This window comes from Leucopleurus acutus (genome assembly GCF_964270905.1).
Source record: "Leucopleurus acutus genome assembly, chromosome: 1".
NCBI classification, from domain to species: domain Eukaryota; kingdom Metazoa; phylum Chordata; class Mammalia; order Artiodactyla; family Delphinidae; genus Leucopleurus; species Leucopleurus acutus.
The window spans coordinates 72524492-72551616 of NC_139142.1; the positions used below are offsets into that span (position 1 = coordinate 72524492).

Sequence of the window (27125 nt, forward strand, 5' to 3'; positions counted from 1 at the left end):
AAAATTCAGGTTTTGTTTACTTAATGCCCTTCTTTCTCTTAAGGAGGAATAGAAAAGCTTAGGAAGTGGAAATTGATTTCAATTGCCTGAACAGGTTTACTGGAGAATCATTTTATTGAGGTGAAAATGAGGGCCAGATTGTTTTTGTTCTTGCTGTGTGTCTAATTCCAGGCAACTTTGGAGTAGTCCATAAATCTCATTCCAAGTCTCAGGGAGAATCTCCATCATAAAGTGAGCCAGAATGTGACAACTCTTTGTGACGACTGCCTTGGCTAAACATCTCTAATGGTGAGAACTCAGAATTACACGAGTGCATTTGGATGTGGGATCGATTATACCGATGATTCCCACGAGGAAAAGGAAACTCTTTTAGGCTCTCCCAGTGTGCTTTTGCAGCTCTGAAGACCTCTTGCCTGTTCCCCCAAAGCTCAGTGAGCCACTGTTGGGAGCAGTTGTGTTCTGTACTCTTGAGGTGAAGCTGGACTGGTGTGAAAAGTGGGGATAGCCTATCAGAACAGCATGTCTCTCTGGGGGGTGTTTTTACTCTTTCAAGAAAAGATAAGTAGTGGCATTAAGTGATTTGTAACATACAGTGGCAGTCACTGTTGCTTAAATTTAGGATCGTGTGATGTTCAAATGTGTGGTATTTTGATTTGGTATTAAATGCAAATTTTTTGTGTGTGATGTCATTTTTGCATGAAGAGTCTATATGTAGGTGCTTTGGAGCCCAGAAACCAGTGGGACTGGAAAAGCTGCTCTGTTTAGTTGAGGGTCAACACCAAGTTGGAGTGAGTTCTCAGAGAGTATGTGACACTGTGGCCATGCCATGTTCCTTAGTGGGTGAGATTGGGCTTGTTTGGTTTCTATTTCACTGAGGGGGGAGAGCTTCTGTGTGCGTTTGACTCTGCTCCGTGATACGTGGAACATGACATTTGTGGACTTAGGTCTGGGGGAAAATGTGGTTTAATTTTTTATTGCATAGTTTTGCATAATTTGTGTAATTTTTCTCTCTGTTGCTTTGAGAAGCAAGTAGAAAAATGGAAAAGCAAAGAACTCAAGTGATCTGCACATGAGATTAAGAGGAAAAAAGTCTCCAGGAAATAAGATATGTGTATGTTTAAGTTTTAGAACATCAGGTATTAAACCCAGTGATGGAGAATTCTCTACTGGGAGTTCCCTAGTAGCTTAGTGGTTAGGATTCCAGGGTTTCACTGTCATGGCCTGGGTGCAGTCCCTGGTTGGGGAACTGAGATCCTGCAAGCATGTGGTGGGCCAAAAAAAAAGATTTCTCTACTTACCGAACTATTTTGAAATTTCACTTTCTAAAAAAATTCTTTTATTGAAGTGTAGTTGATTTTCTGCTGTACAGCAAAGTGATTCAGTTATACATATATATATTCTTTTTCATATTCTTTTCCATTATGATTTATTACAGCCTATTGAATATAGTTCCCTGTGCTATACAGTAGGGCCTTGTTGTTTATCTATTTTATATATAACAGTTTGTGTCTGCTAATCCCAAAACCCCTAAGTTAGAAATTTCACTTTTTCATTGTTGCCTGACTTAACTCGATGTCTTGAAAAGTCTTATAGTTGTTTAAAGTTGTTCTGAAGTCAAAACAAAACAAATTTGCTAGAAACAATCTTGGCTATCATCTAGTGTGTCCTTTGTATCTTGCTGATGAATCTATCCAGTAGCTCACGGTGAAAGTTATATCTGAGTCTCATTATTCCCCATGCCTAGCACTGGATTTAACACATAATACATATTGGCTGGCTGGTGGGCTGACTAGGGTAGTACTTACTTTAAAAAGAAAAAAACAAAACAAAAACAAAACTTGACACAAACCTTTTGGCCAGCATGTACTTGAATAGAGTCTTAGTGGAAAATTTGAAAAGTATGGTTAAGGGTATAAGAACAATTCTTCTGGGCTTCCCTGGTGGCGCAGTGGTTGAGAGTCTGCCTGCCGATGCAGGGGACACGGGTTCGTGCCCCCGTCTGGGAAGATCTCACATGCCGCGGAGCGGCTGGGCCCGTGAGCCATGGCCGCTGAGCCTGCGCGTCCGGAGCCTGTGCTCCGCAACGGGAGAGGCCACAACAGTGAGAGTTTTGGGATTTAGAAACTTTGCCCTTCTTCTATGAATTGTTAGATCCTAATGTCTTTAGAATGTAAATTCTAAAAACTTCTGATGTGTAAAATGTATAAAAACATTTTGGTGTGTAAAATATCATTTGTGTTACACATTTTCAAGCTGGTAGTCTTTTTACCATTACTTTGTGAGTATTATTTAATTACTATTTGAGAGTCAACAGAAGAATGAATGAACAAGGATCATCGTTCCCGATAGACACTGTTCTCCCATATACCAAAAATTAAATATAATGCGGATTTTAAAGTTCAAACAAGAGTTTGGTAAATTAATATTAACATTCAGTGATTTCTTAACCTAAAGGAGTTTATTTTATCAGGTCATGGCCATGTTTGGAAAGCTGAGAATTTGAACTTGAACCATATTTTTTCTTCCTTTAAGTGAATTGTGGCTACTTCCCATGGGGAGAGCTGGGTCTAGGATCTGATCATTTTGCTCATGTGAGACTCAGGAGAATTGGTTTCTGAAGCTGTTTGAAGGAATTTCCCATCCTCCTATTTGGTTTCATGCTTCAGGTGCTGGTGCCGGCTCCATGGGCAAGTGTCTAGAATGGAGAGGGAGCAAGGCCTGCACACGTGGTCCTTGTTTGGTGAAAGGCTGCCCAACGTGTGTCCACTCCGGGAGATTCTGTCCATTCTCAGTTTATCTGGGGACTTTAAGATGGCATGATAATAACTTGGGTTTCTAGAAACCTTGCTTTATGACCTAACAAATGTGTTGTCTGTGAGATCTCTTTTTGAGATGTTCTCACTAGGTCAGAAGACTCTAACCATGCTGGAGTATTGCAGGGATCATTTCTTTTGTGGCTAAAATCTTCAGATTTGGAGAAAAGAATCCAAATATCTTCTTTATTTCATCCATTCCTTCCACAAATGTTTATTGAATACGTCTGGTGTGCCAGGCACTCTTCTAGGTGCTAGACAACATGGACATAATTCCTTGTCCTTATAGAGCTTCTCGTTGGGAGAAAGGCACACAAATAAGTTAAATATGTCAGATGGCGATATGAGCTCTGGAGAAAATTAAAACAGGGATGGGAGATAGGAATAGGGCTGAGGGAACCGTATTAGGACCTGGGGTCTTACTTCCGGGGCCTGAGTAGACCCACAGGCATGAAGCAGCCCAGTCCTTTCTGTTTTGTGGCTGATCGTGCTGTCACCTTATTGCCAGCATTGTCACTGTCACAGTCGGAAGGCGTTTATCTCACACCTATTAGCAAGACCGTGTACAGAATGAGTCATGGATGAGTCCCCAAGACTGGCAGCCCTTATGTGGACACATGCAGAGGACTTACAGATGACAGATTTTTCAAATGACGGTATTCATTCAGCAAATGTTTACTGAGTGATGGTATATAGACAAGGCATTGTGGGGAATAACAAGATTAATCATGTATATACCTTGCCAACAGAATGTATGGTCTAGTATATTTGTATATAGTAGATCATTTGCAAACCAGTGATTCCACCTTTGAGATAGACCACGAAAAGTCCGTAGCGTATGCTGATTTGGTCTTTTGCCGAGGCGTGGTGTTTCAGTCAACTGCTTTGGGAGGTGGGTATGGGGTAACTAACCTAGGAGTGGTGGATTAGCAGTTGCCCGGTATCCAGATTCCAGGGCAGCACTGTTTCTACCCCTCGTTGAATGTGTAAAATGCACATTTGAAGTGAAATGTGCTTTCTTTGTGAAAGATTGCTCTGAGAAAAAAAGCCAACTTCTAGTGCTGGTGACGAAAGTGCTGATCCTAAGGCGTGATGATTCTTAGCCAGAAAATGGAATCATTGAGGGTCTCAAGGAAATACCAAGCATTTTGCTCCCTTTATAAGGGGAAATCATGTACTATACTAGTATTTTGCCAGCTTGGAGATGAGCCCCTCATGAGTGTATTATTTGGGTGGATCTTGATAAGGTCCCTAAGGGAAGTGTGGACGTGGGAGGGTTTATCCCCCTTGTCTGAAGGTGCCTCTCAGAGGAAGCTAAGCAAAGCTTCTTCATGAGCTGCTTCACCTGCGTCGTAATATCCAGTTATTCCCATTCCTTCCAAATAAAGGGTCACCCATCTTTGTGTGAGGCTCCCTGGCATTTATTATACAGATGGGATCAAAAGTTTACTGTATAAAACATAGTTTTATATATGTATGTGTGTGTGATACACACACACACACACACACACACACATATGTACAGACATGCATCCATGCATATCCGCAGAGAGCAAGGGAAAGCTTGGAAGGGGAGGGAAAAGTCATAAAATACAGTGGCCGAGGCTGTAGGTTAGTCACCCAAACCCACATTTCCCTCTTCCTGAGCCCACAGCAAGAATGCATTTTCCAAGCTCCCTTGCACTTACGTGCGACAGCTAACTGAGTTCTAGCCAATAGAGTGACCCTGATAAAGATGGCAGAGCTTTGCAGCCTGAATCCCTATTTCAGTGTGAATAAGAGGAAGACCTCACTCACCCCTTTCCCAGGCACAAAGTTCTGAGGTGTTTGAGCCATAATATATTTTGAGGTCTGTTTCAGCAGTGACTAGCCTTCCCTTACTAATACTGATTCTCTGTGTGGTGAATGAGAGAGGCAAAAACCACAGTTTCAGGGCTTAACTCTTACTTCATTGGGACCCTGGACCCAGTTGTTTCTACCCGAATGTCAGAATCAGTGCTCTTGGAAGGGGGTGGTTATTGTGCTTATAGGTTCAGGCTGTGTGCTTATTACTGCACTCACCATTCAGTGCTTACAGAGAGCTACGCTTCTTCTTGTAGCCCCAGTGGCTGAGAGTAGAGTGCTAGCTAACCCTGATTTTCTTCTTTTTTCCTCTTGTCCACAAATATTTTAGTTGACCAGACCACCTCAAATGGTACTCTCAGCTGGAGGTAACAAAAAAACTCAAGTCAAAGAGAAAAAACAGGTGGTTGCCAGAGGGAGGGGGTGGGAAGAGGAAAGAAATGGGTGAGGGAGACTGAGGTGCAAATTTCCAGTTGCAAAATAAATGAGTCACAGGCATGAAATGTACAGTGTGGAGAATATAGTCAGTAACCATGTGATGTATTTGTAAGGTAACTAGATATTGCGGTAATCATTTTGAAATGTGCAGAACTATTGAATCACTGTGTTGTGTAACAAGAACTAACGTGGTGCTGTAGGCCAATTAGACTTCAAAAACAAACAAACTCATAGAAAAAGAGATCAGATTTGTGGTTATCAGAGGTGGGGAGTGGGGAGGTGGAATTGTCAAAAGGTACAAGCTTCCAGTTATAGGATAAATAAATACTAGGGATGTAATGTACAACATGATAAATGTAATTAACACTTCTGTATGTTATGTATGAAAGTAGAGAGTAAAACCTAAGAGTTCTCATCGCAAGAAAAAAACATGTTTTTCTGTTTCTTTAATTTTGTATCTATATGAGATGATGGATGTTCACCATACTTACTGTGATAAGTCAAATCGTTACGCTGCACACCTTAAACTTACACAGTGCTATATGTCAATTATATCTCAACAAAACTGGAAGAAAAAAATCGAGTGGATTTCCTATAGGAATAAACCGTTTTTCACCAGTTAGTGATTTTATTAAGAGCTGAGTGGTACATTTGACTTCAGGTGCTGTTTGTCTGTGACTCTTAATCCAGTCAGACCTTCATCCACAGACTGCCACACCTCAGCTATCTTTGTATTCCTTCCCTAGTCCTTTACCCCAGAGCATAGCACCGTGCTTTATATATTATGTGTGGCTAAATAAATGTTTGATGAATTAATTACTTAAATCTCTTATGCTGGAAGAGCTTCTTGAGCTAGTTTCATGCTCAGTGAATAGTTCTTTCCATGGTGAACATCACTCCTGCTACGGATGTGTTGCTGTCAATTCACGTGATGTTTCATCTTGTTTAAGTTTGTGATGCTGGCCTTAGCCAATAACAGGAGTCACCCAGCATGAGGTTGGAGAAGGGAGAGAGGTGATGGGCTAAATGGTTGCTATATGAGTGTAGTAGCGTGTGTCTTGACCTGGTTCCAAAGGTACTTGTAGGGCTCATGTCTGGTAGATGATACTGAGGCACATTCCTATGCTTTTCTTGGCAAGAGAGTCCTCTCGTGTTATTATATGTACTATGCCGCTTGATTTAATAGAAGAACAACAGATTAGTTTTTATCTGCCTGGTAACTAGGTTTGTATCTTAGGTCTTGCTTGACTCAGCAAAGGTTCTAGAGAATTCTCTGTAAAGAGATACGTGCACATTCATAATTAGGCTTGTGTCCCCTAATACAATTACAGCTGAAATCTTTCCCTCAGGGATTTATGCTCCTTCTTAAGAGCACGTTTTAATATCGGTAACACAACAGAAGGATGACTTAACAGGATTGAGGACACTAATGGCTAGGAAAGAAGTTAGGCGTTTCATCAGCATATCTTCCTTTGAGCAGCAGTGGGGTTACCTTCCATGTCTTTCTTCACTGGTCCTTCCTTCCTCTCCAGCTGAGAGGTGACTTTGAAAGAAGCTGGCCAGAGCTTTTCTCTGATCTTGCTCTTCTCACTTCTTTTGTCAGTTTATGATCCTTGTGCCAAAACTCAGTGAAGCAAAAGATCATCTTCACATCTTTGACTGTTTGACCCTTACGTTCAAGAATCTGCGGTGTGAACATTTCAGTGCGGACTTACTTGTTGCTAAACTTCAGCTGGCTTGGTGAAGATGGGGAAACCATTGTTTCTTTAACAGGACTTAGGAAGTCACAAGAACTCAATTGTTTAGGCTTCCCTGTCATAGTTACTTAAATTGTAAGCATTTATGTTGGAAATATGCAGCTGATTATCTTCTCTCAAGGTAGTCTGTGATGATTAATAGCAAAGAAGTTAAATTTTTTCTGCATCTCAATTCACTGGCCTAAATGACATTATAGAGGCCTGAAAATACTGGTCCAGTCTCATCTACTTAAAGGAATTAGTTGTGGAGAATGTTTTTTACCACAACTGTACGTTGGGTTATAAGAAAAGCAACTAGTTTGTAATGTGGATACATTAGTGCTGTCTCTAACCTTGACTGGTATTGTGATCCCACCTTTCACAGTGGTTTAAATGGTGTTGCTTCAAGTGGTAGCCTGAGAAACTAGGTCAGTCCAGAGACCTAACAGAAGGTACGTGTTTGAACAGGGAATAATGATTAATAAGTTCAAGAATGTTTATTGCTTTATTGTGGAAGGTAATGCTACCCTCTGCTTTCATTATAGTCACTGTGATGGAAAAATAAAAAATCATCACCCTAAAGGCCTACTTACCTCACTTCCTATCGACTGACACAACCTGCCCCACATTCAACAAAAAATTACAAGGCATGCCAACAGGTAAGAAAGAGCACAGTCTAGAGAGACAACATAATAAGCAAAAAACAGGCTCTCTTATGACACAGGTGTTAGAACTATCAGACAAGGAAATTAAATGAATTATGATATGTCAAGGGCTCTAATGGAAAAAGACAACATGCAAGAACAGATGGGTAATGTAAGCAGAGAGACTGAAACTCAGAGAAATAATTACAAGAAAATGCTAGAAATCAAAAACATAGTAACAAAAATGGAAAGTAACTTTGACGGACTTGTAAGTAGGCTTGACACTGACAAAGAAAGAATCAGTGAACTTGAAGATAGATCAATGGAAACTTTCCAAACTTAAATGCAAAGAGAAAAAATAATTTAAAAAAAGAATAGAACATACAAAGTCTGTGGAACAATATAAAAAGGCATAGCATATGTGCCATGCCAGAAGGAGAAAAGAAAGGAGCAGAAGAAATATCTGAAAACTAATGACAGACACCAAACCACATGTCCAGGAAGCTTGAGCTAAATATTGGATTGGCCAAAAAGTTCGTTCGGGTTTTTCCATAAGATGTTACAGAAAAATCTGAATGAACTTTTTGGCCAACCCAATACCTGCGGGTTCTCCCCACACCCCACACCAAATACTTGTTGTTGTTTTTTCCCCACACCAATTCTCCAGTTCTCTGACACCAACTTGGGTCTCCAGCAATTCAGTTCAATTCTGACACTAGTTCTTGGAGTTAGTGCAGACCCTACTGGTTAAGGGCTCAGTCCCACAAGTCTGTCCCCACTTCAGATGCCAGCCACAAATGGGGTGCTCAAGGCTACCCACATTTCTGCACAGCCAACGACAAATTCTGGGGTCCCATGACCCTAACCCCCTGAGGTTGGATCATTCGCTAAAACAACTCACGGAACTCAGGAAAAGTGCTATGCTTACTATTACCAGTTTATTATAAAGGGTACAACTCAGGTGGAAGAGATGCACAGAGCAAGCTGTGTGTGGGGAGGTGGGGGCACAGAGATTCCATGCCTTCTCCGGGTGTGCTACCCTCCTAGCACCTTTGTATGTTCACCAACCTGGAAGTTTTCTAAAACTTCATTTTTAGAGGTTTTTTATGGAGGTTTCATTATGTAGGCATGATGGACTAAATCACTGGCCATCGGTGATTCAGTCTGTAACCCCTCTCTCCTCCCTGGAGGTCTGGAAAGGAGGGCTGCTGAAAATTCCAACCCTCTAATCGTGGCTTGGTCTTTGTGGCAAGCAGCCGCCATCCTAAAGCTCTCTTCTAAGGGTCCACAGGAGTCACCTTATTAGCATAAACTCAGGTATGGCTGGAAAGGGCTTTTTATGAATAACAAGACACTCCTGTTACTCCTATCACTCGGGCAATTTCAAGAGTTTTAGGAGTTCTGTGCCAGGAACCAGGGACAAAGACCAAATATATACTTCCCATTACATCACAGTACCCCCCCCCCCAAAACACCACCACCACCACCACCACCACCACCACCACCACACACACACACACACACACAGTAAGGCATGTCTTATATAAACTGCAGAAAACAAAAGACAGAGAAAATCCTGAAGGAAGCCAGAGGGGAAAAAGAACACCTTGCCTGTGGAGGAACAAGGATAGGAATTACAGTGGCTTCTTGCCACTGTAGAGTGATATCTTCAGAATGTTGAAAGAAAAGAACATTTTCATTGAAACCAACCATCTTAATTGAGTTTCTGTGCTCTCATCTGGGATATAAACAGGAAAGAGTAAACCGTGAATGCTGCCCTCAAGCAGCTCCTAGGTGGGCTGAGAAAGAAACGTAGATGCTGCATGGGTTTACATAAAGTCCCTTCTCTGGGCCTCATTTCTTAATCTGTTAAATGAGAGTGTTGGACTAGATTAGTGGCCTTTTATGCTTTTATTTTTCCCTTTTTTTCTTTAGAAATAGAACTTTTATTCAAAGGATCTCATCTTTAAGTTGGGAGCAAATAAAACAGGTAACAGTGGAACTGTTCTATTTGAGCTAGAATAGTTGATGGGTGGGAAGTGATGCTGAGGCTTCCCCCTCCCCATCCTCAAGGAGGCTCCTGTGGGGACTCTGTGGGACCCCCAGGGCACTGGGGGAGCACTGGTGGAAAACTCTAGCCTAGCAGGACAGGGGAGCCCTTTCAGGTCTGAAGACTCTATAGCCCCACTAAGCTAGTTGGATGACAGTGCTTCCTTCCCCTTTAGATGTGTCTCTCTTTTGGCCTAATTTCTTCCCTACCTAATGTTCTGTGTACATCCACGTTCAGTGTCTTTTCTCATCATACCTAAAGAGCTTCTCTATTTTAGGCCCATCTTCTTGCCATTTTTCTTTTCTCATATCTCTTGTTTCTTATCGATTTTTTTCCACTGTAATTTGTGTGAGTAGACTGGCCTTTTTAGGATACAAAGAAAGTTATGAGAGGTAACACTTATTGAGTGACCATGGTGGGTGCTGTTCTAAACGGCTTGTGTAAATGATCTCATTTCATCCTCATGACACTTCATGAGGCAGGTATTAATGTCATGATTATTTTACAGTTGAGGAGACCAAAGCAGGCACAAAGAGGCAAATAATGCGATGAGGTCAAAGAGTAAGAGTTGTCAGAACTGCAGCTGGCGTGTAGGTGAGCCCTTCCACCTAACTGGGGCCTCAACTTTTTTACTTTCGCTTTTTTAGTTGTTAATTCTCAGGAAGGGTGTGCTCACACTCATTCATGTCTTGGTAGCTCTAGAGCTATGTCTTTGCTTCCTTTCCTTCCCCCTTCCCTGTTTTTTTTGAAAAGAGAGAAGCAAAGAAACCCTATATGATGCCAAGAACGAGATAATTAAGGTTTAACTGAAACTCACGAGAGAAGTGGTTTGGGGATTGTTGTTCTGAGTGGCTTTCTCAGGATGGGACAGAGGGAAATGAAGCTGAGAGTTTCAGGTGTAGCAAGACCATTTAGGCTGACAGTTGCAAGTTGACCAAGGAGTTGGCTGTGAGGAAGGAAGGCAAGGGGAAAGGGGGCAGGGCCAGCACTAGCCCATTGTCAAAGTCAAGAGAGAGTAGAGCAATGATGGAAAGTAGAGACAGCTTCCTATTTTGAAAAGCTAAACAGCTTTTAGGTAATGATTTCTCCTTTTGTGCTGCTGTGCAATTTTAACATTATTAAGTGTTGTACGAAGACTATTCTATTAATTATATTAAAAATAGTCTTGGGCTTCCCTGGTGGCGCAGTGGTTGAGAGTCCGCCTGCCGATGCGGGGTACACGGGTTCGTGCTCCTGTCCGGGAAGATCCCACATGCCGCGGAGCGGCTGGGCCCGTGAGCCATGGCCGCTGAGCCTGCACATCCGGAGCCTGTGCTCTGCAACGGGAGAGGCCACAACAGTGAGAGGCCCGCGTACCGCAAAAAAAAAAAAAAAGAATAGTCTTAATATAATTAGCTGAACATAATAAGAAATGTGTGCCATCTTTGATCTGTGCTAAAGTATATTGTTGCTACCAAGAAGAGATCAAGGGAAAAAGTAAATGGTTAACCAAATTCCTGAGGACAAAAACCTTTGAACTGCAAAATGTTATGATGTTTACTTAGCAGAAACAAGTCTACTAAATGGCCAAGAAGCATTACAAGGAATTAACCTAGAAGCTTTTGGCCAATGTTCGACCTATTTCATCATAAATAAATTTAAAGTGTGAAAGGTAAGTTTTGAGAGGTAAAATTCATGTAGATCTGTTACTTTTACTATAAAGTTACAAAACTTTAGGAAAAGTTAGCCATTTCTCTTATTATTTAAACTGTTTGGGGTGGGGGTAAGACTGACTTCCAAATATGGAAACACATTTCCAATATATATAGTAAATCTATATAGCGAGATCAATAGAAAGAGATTTACCTCATTGAAGCATTTTTCTTTCCATTTACTGAGTTCTGAAAGTACTGTTCAGGTTTATGACGTACTTGATTTAAAGCAGGTTCTGAAATCTGGTGTGTGTGAGGTTTTTTGAAAGGAAAGCAATAAAGTGTATTGGGATCTTATACACAGTTTACTTTAGAACAGATGTTGGAAACCAGGTAGGCCTTCTCAAAGGGAACGTATGGGTCAATAAACATCCAGGAGAGTTCAATCTCTGTATTTCTTTCTTTTTTTTTTTTTTAATAAATTTCTTTGCTTATTTTTTAGCTGCATTAGGTTTTCGTTGCTGGGTGCGGGCTTTCTCTAGTTGTGGCAAATGGGAGCTACTGTTCATTGCAGTGTGCAGGCTTCTTATTGCGGTGGCTTCTCTTGTTGCAGAGCACGGGCTCTAGGCTCACAGGCTTCAGTAGTTGTGGCCCACGGGCTCAGTAGTTGTGGCTTGCGGGCTCTAGAGCACAGGCTCAGTAGTTGTGGTGCACAGGCTTAGTTGTTCCGCAGCATGTGGGATCTTCCTGCACCAGGGCTCGAACCTGTGTCCCCTGCATTGGCAGGCGGATTCTTAACCACTGCGCCACCACGGAAGTCCCAGTCACTATATTTCTAAGGTAGTTTTATCCAGGTGGTTTGCCTGTGGATAAATCCCAAAGATATGTTTTATTCCCAAGAAGCTTATTTTTCAAGAGCTGCTTGATAATTTGGATACCCCTAGAAGAAAAATAATTCTTTTTACTTATTTTGGGAGTCCATGGAAACTAAGGATAATAATTTCTGTAAAATTTCTGCAGTGCTGGAGATTGGGTTTAGCAGCCCGGGGCAAAATCCTACCTTCTTTAAGAAGCATTCCCACATCTCCCTTGTAGGAATTAATCTACACCTTCTTATTTATGGATTTGTTCACTCATCCAACAAGTTATTATTGAAAACCTGCTATGTGGGATTAAAACTGGGAGCAAGATAAGCATAGTACCTGTCTTCCCAGAATTCGTGGTTTTGTGGCAATACAGAGTAAAGACAGAGTTAACAGGCAGTATCACTACTGCTATAATGGGTGAAGTTAGGCTGCAGGCAAATCTGGGAAGAATTCCTGGAGAAGGTGTCATGTAAGCTAAGTAGGAGCTAACTGGATGAACAGAGAGGATCAGGGACACCATATAGAAGGCTGGGGACAGCTTCGTGAAGGGGATGAAGGAGGAGAGGGGTTCTGAAATGGAAAGGAGTTCAGAGTGGTTGAAGCCTGGAACACGAGAAGGAGGAAGGAGTGGCAAGGGGAGAAGCTAGAGAGAGAAACAGGGGCTCTAGAACCCTGAGAGCCGTAGTGGGTTTCACTTTCCTGATGGCACTGGTGAGCCAATGAGGTGATGGCAGACGCTCTATAAGCATCACAGTGGCGGCTGTGTAGGGAGTGCATTGGGAGGCACGAGGTTATCACCTTCAAGGTCCAAGAGGTAAGCAACTCCGTCCCAGAATCCCACGTTTGGGGTTGATTTCCTGGGAACTAGTCCTGGTACCATGTACTGCATCAGCCAGGATCCAGTCAGAAAATAGATGCCAGGCTGATATTTCAGATACAGGTGATCTGACGTAGGGAATTGGAGACACAAGGTGTCGGAGGGCTGAAAGAATAACTAGTGGAAGCAGAGGTAACACAGAGATTTGTAACTTCAGGAAGTGGCTGCTGTCCCTGGGGGTGGGAGGAGCAAAAGGGAATGGGTGTGGTTAACTAAACCTAGAAACTCAGAGGGGCCACCATACAGCTGACGGGCCAACTGCCGAGGAGTTGCGTGGGCCTCTGGGGAGGGACTTACCTTATGGCCGGTGCTCCCACCATCCAGGGGGGTCCACGGCTAGTATATAGAGTGCTAAAAGCACGGGGAACTGGCATAGCTGCTACTGTGAAGTCCGACAGGAGCTGGAAAACGGGAGAGTTCCTTCTCCCCACCTCTGCCTTCCGATCTGCCAGTGGCTCGCAACAGCAGAATTGAACAGGAAACCAGTTGCAAGGGAGTCTGGAAGATGGGGTTTGCAGATTTCTAGCTCCAGCATCTTAAAGCAGAGTACAAAAGGGTGGGCTTGGGCCACGACGGCTGGTAAATAATCTGCCCCAGGTATTTGAGAAAAGTAACTCTAGCTCTACCGTGGGAAGTGGGTTGGAGGGAGGCAAACCGGGATATTGGTTGATCCATTCAGAGGTTGTTATCAAGACAGGAGATGATGGCTGCCTGACTGAGGGCAAGGACAGAGAGAGAAAAAGAAGTGGGTAGATGCGGAGAGATTTAGAATGTGGAATTGAAACAGAATTTGGGAACTGATATATTGTGAGGGATGAGGGCATAGATCAGAGGGAATAAAGGAGGAGGAGGTAAGGAGGAGGCTTGTGTTGCTGGTTTCTGACGTAGGAACACGGAAACTGTTTAGGGGAAGACGATTCATTCAGTTTTGGACTGTTGAGTCTGATGTGTCTGTGGTTCATCCAGATGGAAATTCATTGTGGATGCCTGGGCAGAAGATGTAGATGTGATTTGTTTTCAGCCTATAGGTTTTAGGAATGAATGAAATTGCCAAGGGAGACTATAGACGGCAGAGACAAGAGAGCTGTAGGCCAGAACCTGGAGGAGTAACAGCGTTTTAGGAACAAACAAGGTAGTGGAGACAAGTTTGTGAAGGCGACTGTGAAATAGTGGTCAGAGAGGTTGGAAGAAAACCAGAGCACGTGATGTCCCAGAGATCAGGGAAGAGTGTTGGAAAAGAAGGTCGTGGTCAACAGTTCAGGTGCTCAGAGGTTTACTGTTGGATGTTTTTGGTGCTTCTGTACCATACTCATCAAGTCTGCCTGTTTTTCATTGTTACTTATGGGTGGTTGTCCTCTAGAATAGTGTGGGCCTGGGACACTGCAGCACATCCCTCAGCATCTGGCGTTGCTGTTTTGCACATGAGTATATCTGTGATATGTGTTTGTTTCATTGGGTTATTACAGGTATCTGCAAACTCCAGCTTGTGGATTGGCCATTTGATCTTGTAAATAAAGTTTTATTGGAACACAGGCTGCGCATTCATTTATCTGTTGCGTGTGATTGCTTTCGTGCTGTAACGGCAGAGCTGGGGAGTTGTGACTGAGACCCTATGGCCTGCAGAACCTCAATTATTTACTATGTGGCTGTTTATGTTTGTGGATCCCTGCATTACGGTCTTGAAGCTGTTTTATGTAAGCTGGTAAGATTGTATCTTTGAATTTCTTTTTTTAAAAAAATCCGTTTAATATATTTAGGGAGAATATGGAGCATAGAACATGCGTTCTCCGGGTTGGTCATGGTCTTGTTTTTGGTATGAAGGCAGCAGAGCCAAGGGAAAGAAAAGTTAGCAGATGGTCACAGCAGTCTCTTCAGCATGACTGTGGGGCTGAGTAGTACCCTTATCAGGACACCTGCCAGCCCAGGGATGGTGGGACAAGAGGAGCGTGGACCTTAAAGGCATGCGTTTAAGACAGGCCTTTTCAGCCCTGTGATGTACCAGCCACTGTGCTAGGTGCCCGCATTCTCCAGTAGCTCAGAATCTGGTTGGAGACACAGACCCACCAGCAGAAACGTACAGTTGCCTGTAATATGCCAGGCCCAGTGATGAAGCTGCACATGGGGTACCTAAGAGGGGCAGCTAGTCCAGCCTGAGGAGAAGCAGCAGGAGGAAGAATGGCCACACCGGGCCTCGGGTCACGTGGGAGCTGGGAATGGGTGTGGAGGGGAGGAGGCTGGGCGGGGAGGTCTACCAGCTCTGGAGTCGAAAGTTCTGTGTGAGAAGTAGGGCCCTTGAGGCTGTGCAGGCATGGAGACAAGTGGAGACAAGGCAGTTCTCAGAGGTCTACTTGTCTGTCACCAAAGTTTGTCTTCTAGGCATTCTTTTCTTTTTTAGCTGACATATTTAGCGTGGTTTGCGTTTGTGGGAATCATAACCTTGAATTGGTTGGGTTTTTTTCCCCTCTTACATAAAGTCCAGAAGTCGTCTTGCATGACTATGTCTTTTGACTGGATTTGTCTTGCCTTTAGGGATGATAAAAGCTCAGTGAGCTGAGCAGGTTAACACAGGCAAGGAAAGCTTTCTGTTTATTTAGAACTGTGAACTTGCTGTCATTCTACTATCCACACCCCTCGGTAACAACAAATTACACATTCACAGTAATCTGACTGTGCTCCCCCAATGGCTTGTGTGAACTGATTGGGCAGGTGTTAGGCCTATTATATGAATAAAGAAAGTGAGATACATACTTAGATTTTAAGTTGCTTGCCAATGTTCATTGCTTCCAGTAAGTCCTTTTGTTTGCATGTAAGAGCAACTCATTCCAATTAGTTCAGGAAAATAGGAGTTTTTCATTACCTTGCTTATGAACCAGAAAACTGGGTGTACCCAAGAGGCTCTGAGTGTTTCCTTTCCTTTTCTCTGTCTGCTTTATCTGTCTGTCTCTCTCTCTCCCTCTCCTTCTCTCCGCATATCTGCACCATCCTTTCCTCAGTCTACAGGTCAGTTTTCTCTCTAAGTTTGCCTTACATGAATCTGTCTTTCAGCCTCTCTCTGCATCATAAATGACAGTTAAAGCTTCAGCTTCCACTGCTATTTTGGTCATTAACTGTTTTCTTTCAGAATCTGATTGGCCCAGCTTCTCTTTTTAAGTGAGGCCATATTGTAGCTGGATTGACTCTTCCTCGGTCAAGGGCCTTTCCTGTTCCACTCAGCTTGGACTGGGAAGGTGTACCCATGTGGTTCATAAAAGCAGGCAGTTGGGTACCTCCCCTGAGAACCATAAAGGGAGAAGCAAGGCATCTTGAGTTGTGACCTGTCCTGTACATCCCTTCCCTGCCTAGCTCATAACTCACTTCCTACATATAGTTCCAAAGATACCCTCTACTAATGTAACCCAATCCTCATAGGTAAAACCACACATTCATTTACCCCTCTCCTAACAGGAAGCACCCCAAAGTCACAGTCAGCTGCTGCTACGTTGAGAAGCAGTCATGGGGCCCCATCATCCAATCTGAATCCACAGCTCTCAGTGATGTCCATTTCAACTCTGGTTCTCTCACGATGCAGTCTAGCCGTTCTGAAACCCATGGACTAAATGTTATGTGTAACACCCAACACACCCTGTGTACAATGGTGGAGACTCTCTTAATGCTCATTTAAAAAAAAAAAGGGAAAAGAAATTTCCACCCCTTAATCTAGCTGCGAGATACATACATTGGTCACCAGCTCAGCCTGTATTCTGTCTAGTAGACTAGAGCCCACATCTGGTGATGGGCAGCCTCCTGCTGGTATGGTGAGGCCAGATGCTTGGACACAGTAAGATGTATTGGAGGAGCCGGGACTGCTAAGCCTTTGGCTTGCTGCCTTTCCTCTTCCATGAAATGAGTTCCCTGATCTGTAAACAACTACTCTAGAGATATTGTCTTTGGCTGTTGATTGACCTGGGTCTTTGGAAACACCATGGAATCTTCTATTTTCTTCCTATGCCTTTTCTTCTATTTTTCTTCTCTGTGTCTTGTGAAAGTCTGTTTGTGGAGGTTTTTGTTTTTGTTTTTTTATGAGTTCTTTAGTAGTTAATGATGTGACATCATAAAACTATCAGCTGAGTGGCTACATCTCAAGCCAGAATCTTTTTGGATTTTTTTCCATTCAACTCCTGCTAAGAGTTTAGAGCACTCTAATTCTGTAATAGAGTAGGTATCTATGGGGCTGGGCTTCTGTAATCAAGCTTGTTTATTACTGAGCATTCTTTCTTGGCTAATTTCCATGTGGTTTCTGGGTTAATTGCATAGGAAAAAAAAAGAAAAATTTCATTTTCCGCACTGTATTGACATGACTTTTGCGTTTAATCATTTGCACTTCTTCTATCTCAGTCCCTACAGTGAGCTGTCTTTATATTTACATACCATTGAGAACCATATGATAAATGAGGGGTAGAATTAGAACAGAGGAGATCAGCATAGTTATTTTGTAAATAACTAAGTATCAAGGAATGCTGCAGCCATCAACCAACACCAAATAACTTCAAACTAATTAAGGCACTGGAGTATTTTTTTAAACATATGTTATTTAGTCTTAATTTAGCTGTAAAAGTTCCTGTTCCCTAACCTGTCCTCTTTCTCTTCAGAGCTTCCCAGCTTTTGCTGGGTTGGGTGGGGCTTACCAATGAGAAATGGATACAGCTATCCAGAGCCACAGGAGGATTTCTGTGTTATAGGAGCATACACACATGCACATACATATAGAATTAACAGACCACGTTTATAATGATGTGCAGTGCTAGGTATTTCACACAGGGTGTGAGACAGATGGTGATTGTCCTGGGAATGATGGTTTGGCATTGTGTCATTTACTGCTGTCTAGGTATTTTTGAGGTGAATACAGACATCTAAGAAGTCTGCTGCATGGGCTATGAGCAAAAGGCCAGATTTAAACATTCTTTTAAAAAAAACAAAATGCAGGTCTTATATGTTTAAGCTCTCTTCATGAAGCCAGGGGTTCTTAGGACAGCAGCTGTTATTGAGAGCCCCCTGCAGTTCTGGGCCTCTTCCGGTGAAACCTCCTGCCCATGCCTGTCCTGCCTCTCATGTGCACGTCTCCAGTCTAGCACAAACTAGTAGACACTCGAGGAAATGCCTGGTCAAAAGCAGGAAAACACGGGTAGGTTTGAAGGTTTGGGCCTTCAAATTTCTGTGGAACACTGACTCTTTACGATTTATATTGAGATTAAATATGATATCCGTGAAAGAAAACTACCAGGCTGGTGTTTTAAGAGAACCAATCAAGTAGATAAACATCCTTGCCTATGCACCTTTGCCCACTTGTTTGATGATTTCCTTCGTATTCTTAGGAGTAGAACTGCTGTGTGCCAATTTTCAGAGCTTTTGATACATATACCACAAGTGTCCTCCAGGTGGCTGTGTGTGTGAGGCTGCAGGGAGTACCCACCTTCCACGTTTCACCTCATTTGTATTTGTGGCTCCAGAGCCTGGTGGCACTTTCTCAGAGCAGTTGGCTTGTTGGGAGGGGTGAGAATAGGACGTGTATATAAACTTCTAAGATGACAGAGTGATATGAACATTGGCTTGCTTTTGTTTATTTTGATACCCTTGGTTTAATTCCCCCCGATTCATGTGATGATTTCTTGATCTCTGCTTTACTTTCCCATTGGGCAGTAACATCTTTTTTTAAACTGTGCTCCCCCTGCCTTATGGGCTCTTAGAAACTTTCCCAGTCATGCTAATTAATTTAGTATCTACATCAGGTTATTCATACTCAATAACCATACAGAAATAAATTAGCCAACAGGCCAGATATAAGAAAAGCAGGGCAACTTGGATGATGGTCAACTGATGTTAAGCCTCAGTTTGGGCAATAAAATAGACAGTGGTGGGGATGATGAATTTGAGACTGTGGACCGTGGTCAATGGTGGGGGGGTGCTGCTGGGAGAAGACTGTAGGACTACTTAATGCTGCTGGATCTTCAGGAGAAACTAGAAATCGGTTTCACATAAAATATGCATTTTTTTCTTTTTCTTTTTTTTTAACGTCTTTGTTAGAGTATAGTTGCTTTACAATGTTGTGTCAGTTTCTGCTGTATAACAAAGTGAATCAGCTATATGTATACATATATCCCCATATCTCCTCCCTCTTGCATGTCCCTCCCTCCCTCCCTATCCCACCCCTCTAGGTGGTCACAAAGCACCGAGCTGATCTTCCTGTGCTATGCGGCTGCTTCCCACTAGCTATCTATTTTACATTTGGTAGTGTATATATGTCCATGTCACACTCTCACTTCGTCCCAGCTTACCCTTCCCCCTCCCCGTGTCTTCAAGTCCATTCTCTATGTCTGTGTCTTTATTCCTGTCCTACCCCTAGGTTCTTCATAACCATTTTTTTTTAAGATTCCATATATATGTGTTAGCATATGGTATTTGTTTTTCTCTTTCTGACTTACTTCACTCTGTATGACAGTCTCTAGGTCCATCCACCTCACTACAAATAACTCAATTTCATTTCCTTTTATGGCTGAGTAATATTCCATTGTATATATGTGCCACATCTTCTTTATCCATTCATCAGTCGATGGACACTTAGGTTGCTTCCATGTCCTGGCTCTAGTAAATAGAGCTGCAATGAACCTTGTGGTACATGACTCTTTTTGAATTATGATTTTCTCAGGGTATATGCCCAGGAGTGGGATGCTGGGTCGTATGGTAGTTCTATTTGTAGTTTTTTAAGGAACCTCCATACTGTTCTCCATAGTGGCTGTATCAATTTACATTCCCACCAGCAGTGCAAGAGGGTTCTCTTTTCTCCACACCCTCTCCAGCATTTATTGTTTGTAGATTTTTTGATGATGGCCATTCTGGTGTGAGGTGATACCTCATTGTAGTTTTGATTTGCATTTCTCTAATGATTAGTGATGTTGAGCATCCTTTCATGTATTTGTTGGCAATCTGTATATCTTCTTTGGAGAAATGTCTGTTTAGGTCTTCTACCCATTTTTGGACTGGGTTGTTTGTTTTTTTGATATTGAGCTGCATGAGCTGCTTGTAAAGTTTGGAGGTTAATCCTTTGTCAGTTGCTTCATTTGCAAATATTTTCTCCCATTCTGAGGGTTGTCTTTTTGTCTTGTTTATGGTTTCCTTTGCTGTGCAAAAGCTTTTAAGTTTCATTAGGTCCCATTTGTTTATTTTTTAATTTATTTCCATTTCTCTAGGAGGTGGGTCAAAAAGGATCTTGCTGTGATGTATGTCATAGAATGTTCTGCCTATATTTTCCTCTAAGAGTTTTATAGTGTCTGGCCTTACATTTAGGTCTTTAATCCATTTTGAGTTTATTTTTGTGTATGGTGTTAGGGAGTGTTCTAATTTCATTCTTTTACATGTAGCTGTCCAGTTTTCCCAGCACCACTTATTGAAGAGGCTATCTTTTCTCCATTGTATATTCTTGCCTCCTTTATCAAAAATAAGATGACCATATGTGCATGGGTTTATCTCTGAGCTTTCTATCCTGTTCCATTGATCTGTATGTCTGTTTTTGTGTCAGTACCATATTGTCTTGATGACTATAGCTTTGTAGGATAGTCTGAAGTCCGGGAGCCTGATTCCTCCAGCTCCGTTTTTCTTTCTCAAGATTGCTTTGGCTATTCGGGGTCTTTTGTGTTTCCTTACAAATTGTGAATTTTTTTGTTCTAGTTCTGTGAGAACTGCCATTGGTAGTTTGATAGGGATTGCATTGAATCTGTAGATTGCTTTGGGTAGTAGAGTCATTTTCACAATGTTGATTCTTCCAATCCAAGGACATGGTATATCTCTCCATCTGTTAGTATCATCTTTAATTTCTTTCATCAGTGTCTTATAGTTTTCTGCATACAGGTCTTTTGTCTCCCTAGGTAGCTTTATGCCTAGGTATTTTATTCTTTTTGTTGCAATGGTAAATGGGAGTGTTTCCTTAATTTCTGTTTCAGATTTTTCGTCATTAGTGTATAGGAATGCCAGAGATTTCTGTGCATGAATTTTGTATCCTGCTGCTGTACCAAATTCATTGATTAGCTCTAGTAGTTTTCAGGTAGCATCTTTAGGATTCTCTATGTATAGTATCATGTCATCTGCAAACAGTGACAACTTTACTTCTTCTTTTCCGATTTGGATTCCTTTTATTTCTTTTTTGTCTCTGATTGCTGTGGCTAAAACTTCCAAAACAATGTTGAATAATAGTGATGAGAGTGGGCAACCTTGTCTTATTCCTGATCTTAGAGGAAATGGTTTCAGTTTAAAATATGTATTTTTAAAATGTACATGGGCCAAGAACATTTATTCTTGCAAAACTACCCATTGGTGACCTCAGGTCTGTCCACCCCCACTTCAGTGAACAGGTGGGGACGTGCATTTTAAAAGTTCACCTTTCACCTTCCTTCCTCCCACCAACCCCCATAAGACTTAGTACCAAATGGACATCTGAGGAGTTTATATTTGTCTCAGATACCTTTTTTCTTTAACAACTTCTCTGACCATGTTTCCTCCCATACATGTACCCGGAGTTGCCCTTTGCTGTTCTGAAAGTGTGTAGGGTCTGTGCAGAAGTAAGTATGTCCCTCCAGGGAGTCCTCTGCATTCACCTTAGGTCCGCCTGTGTCTGTCTGTCTTGAAGCATTCAGGGCACAACCCTGGCACAGATCCCAGGTGGAAGCCCAGGCATGTGTCAGGTGACTCAGAGTTAACAGCTTCCATGGCTTTCCATCAAAGTGGATCTCCCTGCATAATCCGTGCAGGTCGACCTAAATAAATTCTTTAATTACATCTCAAGGACAGGCTTAGCAGAGTAAGTAGCTCCTGATCACCAGCCTCTGAAGGATTAAAATACCTGCCTCTTCTGCTGCTGTGAAGCAGCAGCCTCAGACTCCTCATTTGGTCCAGGGTGGCCTGTTTCCTTGTGCTTCTCCTCGACTGGACTCTTTCCATTGGATGGATCTAACTGGTCTGTAATCTCCATCCCTTGTACAAAGCCCACGTCACGGAAATTACTCGGTAAATGTGTGAAGAAGGATAGGTCCCGTCCCACGGTGGAATTTCTTTGTTACCTCTGATAATAAGGAATAATGTGTTTGGAGCAGAAATGGTCATCAAAGCTGGATGTTGTCCTCTTAGAAGGCTTGGAGAGCTTTAGCTCCACATGATGTATTTCCCTGTCTGACCGTGAGTGGTGAATGATAGTGACTGTTATTCATCAGCCCCTTGCTTAATTGCTGAACCCACTGGACCAGTCTTAATTAATTTCTTCTCAAATGCATAGAATTGCTTGCTTGTTGATTGTTCTTCTTCTCCACTAGGATGTAAACTCTGTGAGGGAAAGGACTGCTTTGACCTTAGTGTCCTCAGTGTCTAGGACAGTGTTGCCTATTGGATAAGTGAGGCTGTGTCTTATCCCAGCTCTGCTCCTTGGGTGTGCCTTTTCTTTTCTCGCCCTTTTTTTCTTTAAATGTCTACACAACCCTGCATCTCTCTTGTGTAGCAACACTGCATCCACATTGGGGCAGACTTCAGTTAGCTCTGTCATTATTTTCCTGTGTAAGCTGGCAGTTCCATATGGTGAGGCAGAGAGGTGCAATGGAAACAGGACAGGACTGCAGGAAGAAAACCCATCTCTCTTCTGGCTGAGTCTAGCAGAGCCATCAAGGTTTTTCCCTTCTCTGAGCCTTCCGCTCTTTACCTGTCTGGGAGAGATGATGATACCTTCCTCATAAATTGGGCAGATGAAATAAGATGACACTGGAAGTAAGCTTTGTAAGATACTCTGTGATGTGTATATGCTTTTGCAGGTATAAGCTGACATGCTTACATGCCCGTCTGCCTTTCAAGGACCAGGGCACACAGGTAAAAGAAGGCTGACCCAGGGAGCTGTTTTCTTCCTCCTTCATCCTTCACAACAGTCTTGTGAAGTGGGTGGCACTACCCCATCTTAAAATTGAAGGTACGGCTCTCAGAGATCTAGAATTTTACTCAAAATTATTCGTCAAGTAAAGGCAAAGACAGAGCTCAGACCTGATCATCTGATGACAAACCTAGCCTTCTTTTCACCACCCAACATCTAGAAGATTGAGTGGGGGGTAGTGACCACTATGCCTTTGTCCTGGATTCTGGATTACGTGTGCTTGAACGTCTGTGTAATTCGTTAATGTGTGATACTATAAACTTGTGCTAGTATTAACCTGAGTTAGTATTAGAGTAGTGTTCAATTTTCAATTGATAGATTTTTCTTCCCTATCAAACACTGCACAGCTGGTTAGGTCAGAAGTTAGTTATTTTCTGGAACATGCTGACTAAGAAAGGAGTTGACATTGAATGACACAAGAACTGATCGAATGGGGCAGAATCTGCATTTGCATATGGACCTTGAGTCTGACCTGGATTTGTAGGCTATTCTGTGGCATCCCCAATGCATAGAACGGGGATGCCTGCCTACCCACCGATCCATCCCTCTCACTTGGAGATTTCACTGTTGATTGGATGGTGGATCCTAACCAAGGCATTCTAGTTTGTTGCTTCTGGGGAGTCTCAAGTGAACCTGTAGAGAACTCTTCAGTTACCCAACAGGACCTTGTGCAGCTGCGTGTGGAAGTCAGGATAATTTCGGCATTTCTGAGAGCATTTTAATAGAGCACTGATTACAGATTGCAGGCACCTGGTGGTGTTTTTGTACTGAGGCTGAAGGGTGCAGTTCCAAAGACAAGAACTGGACTTGACAGATTCCTATTTTCCTCCCCTGTTGTTTCCAGGGCCTGGAATAAGTGCTGAAAAACCTTTATAAGAGCTGATCCCGGCTCTTGGTGTGGTTAGCATTGTGCTTCCAGGAGACCCCCCAATCCAGAGCATTAATTCCCAGACTGGTAATGGATTTGTGCCTTTGCCCAGGGCATGTTCTCCTTCCAGTGGCTCAGAGCACTGAGACGGTAGGAGGGGCTCCTGTTAGTTGGGGTCAGCACAGAGCCCTGTGGCTTGGGACTTGGCCAAAACAATTCTGTGCTTCTTGGACTGTCTCAACCTGTTCCACTTGGGCAGGCCATCATTGCTTTTGGCCTCGACAGCCAAATGAGAAAACATAAACTGTGAAAATTCAGGGGAATAGAAGGTGATAGCCAAAAGTTGAGGTTTAGAAATCTATGGGCTAGGGATATTCTAGTCCAACACTTAATTTCATGCCAATTCATGAGAAAAAGGATGAATCTGAGAAGAGTCGCCACTGTAATAAATGATATTTTCTCTCTTTCCCTCTCCCTTCTGACATACCACCTATTCTCACCTTCCACAAACTTGGGATCGCAGTTATGTGGAGAACATCGCGGTAAGGTGGAGAATAGTGGCTAGCCCTCATCTTGGCCTTGCTACTCTTTCGTTGTATGATTTGGGAATTACCCTCTGGATTTCAGTTTTCTTATGATTTAAGGAAGAGAATTGGATGAGCTAGACAATCACTAGATCACTTCCAGCTGTTAAGTGTGTAAGCTTAAGAATGGTAACATACTAACTTGCACACATCTTTCAACTGAAGTATAAGCTGCTGGTGGGTAGGGCCCCCAAATTGGTCAAGCAATGGTTGTTGGTTGGCTCATTTGGAAGGTCTTGCTGAGATCCTACTCAGTAAAGTCAAGTGGATAGAATTCCTCTTGCCAAGCGTTTCAAATGTGGGAAGCCAGGGGCACTGCTGTTAGGGAAGCAGCTAAGGTTGCTTGAAGCCTTGGCAGTGGAAGACAGAAGACACAGAAAGAGTATGGGGTAGGAGGTAACAAGGAGGGTCCCAGTTGTGCTTTTGAAATACCAGAGGGGGGTAATACAGCAAAGGAAGTGGAAAGAGGAGTTTTCCCTGAGAACCAGCAGAAACCTTTGAAATATGTGCCTTTCATTTTTAAGCCTTTTCCGGTTTGGAAAATAGCCTGCAAGGTTCATAAAACTGCCTGGTGGCAGCCATCCAAGATCCTCCCAGGAGTTGGCTCCTGTTATAAACAGCTGGTCTCCAAAGGAGGGTGGCAAACAGCTGTGATGAGGCTTTGGTGGGCATTGTCCTGTTTGTGGAGATAGAGCTTTATCACAGACTCTCTGCTAATGCATTCTGAACTCCCCAATTTTCATCTGTGGAATCAAAACAAGCTCTATTCTAACTAGATTACGTGATCCTCTCTGCCAGTATCACAGCATGACCTGCACGCCCAAGATGAGCAGATATCCAGAAAGAACGACTTCAAACTCCAGCCTGACCCGTTATCTTTGTAGTAGCTGGGCAGGGATGATAACAGTATCTTGTCCACTCGAAAGCAAGGCTGATCAGAGGCAAAACTGTGAAGCAGATGAATTTGTCTTGATTTACCTGGAATGTATTTCTATCTCATCTCTTCCTACCTTTTTCATTTCTTCAATAGGAGATAGGGAGAGCAAAGACTACAAGTATCTCGCTTCCCAGGTTCACATCCTAGCTCTGCCCTTGAAAAGCTGCATGATCTAGAGTAACTTACTTAACTACTCTGAGCTTTAGTTTCCTCATCTATAAAATGGAATCTCACCCTCCTCTCTCCCACATAAAAATGTATTAATGAGGACTTTCAGATACCAAAGTCACACGTTTAAGTGTACACAACTCCTGTCGGAATTTGAGGTGCTGACGGGAAAAGCCTTTGGAGGCTGGGAGGGAATCTTTTTCAGCACCATTCAGATTACACTGCACAGGCACAAAATCATGAACTTGATTGTTGGGGAGACTGATTAAAGTTGAAATGACAATCCTTGGCTTGATCCGTATGGGAAGAGTTTAATGACCTTATTGATAATCTCATTTGTGAAATTGAGCCATTGAAGGACGGAGTCCTTAGTCTTTTAAGTTGACAGTGTAAATATGTATAACAGGGCTTCTGGATGTATCACATTTCTTCTGCGCCCCTCATTGCTGTGAAGGACTTCATGTCAGAGTATAACACTGATAAAATGTCAATTACAGAAAACGAATTGAAACTCTCTCAAGAAATTATAAAGTGATGATATTCTCCAAATAAGGGATTCAAGTAGGAAATATTCTCAGAATTGATGATTCAGAGACTATTTTGAGAAGTTTTGCTCTGATTTTTAGATTTTTAGAAAATATATAAACTTGTTTCAACTACTTTTCTGGGTTTTGTAGGTTTCATACACTTAAAACTGGAGGGTCTTTTTAAAGGTTTATTACCTTTGTAGTGTTATATTCGAGGTCTGTTCTAAAACAGAAATAGCTGAATCAAGAGAATTTATAATTTACCTAAGATTTGAGTTAACAAATATCGATATAAAAGGCTTATTTTATGCTTACTGGAGGATTTGTTCATTGATTTGTTTGTTTTTAATGGTTGATATGTTTGGTCTTTATTTTTTAATCCAAAACTTCTGTTGTAAACTTCTGTATACATCAAAAAGAGAAAACACCTGAACCACACTGTCTTCCACTTCCTTTCATGTGTGGGTTCAGTGTTTCCCCCGTTGTTTTATCTTCAGTGTAAGTAGAAGAAGCACACTAATTCCGCAATCAGTACAGAGCGTGGCACACAATTAAAATGTTTATTTTCATGTTGTCAGTCTTCGTGTGGCTTGGTCCATATTTGGTTGGAATAGATTTGTCTATAATGAGTGTTGTTAATAAACAATGCTCTCAGGCCAACATATTGTTTTGTTCGTTTGCCAACTAGCTGTTGGGCACCACAATGACATGAGTACTCGAAAATTGGGAGATGCCAACAATTGGAGCTCCTTTTGGTTCATTTTCCCTTATAACCCTTTGTTCTTTCTTTGATATGCTTAAACTCATTTTTAAGGCCTGCCTCACACTTTGGATCAATAATTCTGTCATAATCCAGCGAGTGCACCCCAGCCTGCCCTTCCCTTTGGTACTTTATTTCTCCCCATCACTGTCGAGTCGGTATATGGGTACTGTAGGACCAACTTAGCTGATCCTGGAAATTTAAACTTGTGAATGTGGAGGTTCTATTACAGAATAAATCCCTCAACAAATCCTCCAAATGGCGTATTCCCAGCAGCCTTTTTTTTGTTCTTGGTATGTTATTTTTTGGCTTTGTCGTATCATCTGTTAAAGTTAGGAAGTGATCGACAAGGCGGTTAAAAAGTCCACCCACCACGTAAATAAACTTGTGTAAACACAGGTCTTGTGGTCTGGGTGCAGAGAAGGGTTTGTTCTTTGGATATGAAGC

General features: G+C 42.4%; 1 protein-coding gene across 4 annotated transcripts in view; it reads left to right on the plus strand.

Moving 5' to 3' along the window:
- The window catches only part of STXBP6 (syntaxin binding protein 6), a 275659-nt gene that overhangs the window by 35544 nt on the left and 212990 nt on the right, over positions 1-27125 (plus strand). The window contains exon 1 of one of the 4 annotated variants that reach the window (XM_082832510.1): positions 11122-11174. The exons of the other annotated variants lie outside the window; for them this stretch is intronic. The gene's annotated coding sequence lies outside the window, so the exon portion shown is untranslated. Of the gene's footprint in view, positions 1-11121; positions 11175-27125 lie in introns of those variants that run through there. 4 annotated transcript variants of the gene reach the window in all.